This window comes from Octopus bimaculoides, chromosome 9 (assembly GCF_001194135.2).
Source record: "Octopus bimaculoides isolate UCB-OBI-ISO-001 chromosome 9, ASM119413v2, whole genome shotgun sequence".
Taxonomy (NCBI): domain Eukaryota; kingdom Metazoa; phylum Mollusca; class Cephalopoda; order Octopoda; family Octopodidae; genus Octopus; species Octopus bimaculoides.
Genome location: NC_068989.1, coordinates 8,662,995 through 8,663,517, shown reverse-complemented (window position 1 = coordinate 8,663,517; position 523 = coordinate 8,662,995). Strand labels below are relative to the sequence as shown.

Genomic DNA, 523 nt, shown 5'->3' with positions numbered 1-523 from the left:
AGAGAGAGAGAGAGAGAGAGAGAGAGAGAGAGAGAGAGAGAGAGAGAGAGAGAGAGATCTATTCAGTTTTCGATAATTTGCTTTTGAATAGCGTTTATTGTTTTGGCTCACCTGATCAATTACCATTTTTTATTCTTCACACAACATATCCTTTATCACACCATCCTCGTATTATATATCGCTTGATACTTTACAATATCTTCGTCGAGTTGTGTTTATTGACACCCGTCAAACATACAGTATTGTCGCTGTTTCACACTTGCACCTATTCGCATAAATGCATACAATTATTCATTAAAGCACAATGCTTATTTATGAATACATATCCAAGAAAAATATATAAATATTTTTCTGACATACATATGAAATTTTACTTTCTTGCATGTGTTCAAGACAAACGTGCATATATACATGCATACATTTAAGCACATAATACATACATGCATACAGACATATATGTGGGTGTATATGTGTGCATATATATATATACATATATATATATATATATATATATATATATATA

At 30.6% G+C, this 523-nt stretch overlaps 1 protein-coding gene across 1 annotated transcript in view; it reads right to left on the bottom strand.

Annotated features, from left to right (window-relative positions):
• The window catches only part of LOC106882137 (neuronal acetylcholine receptor subunit alpha-7), a 612,265-nt gene that overhangs the window by 219,378 nt on the left and 392,364 nt on the right, over nt 1–523 (bottom strand). The gene's annotated exons all lie outside the window — the stretch shown is intronic.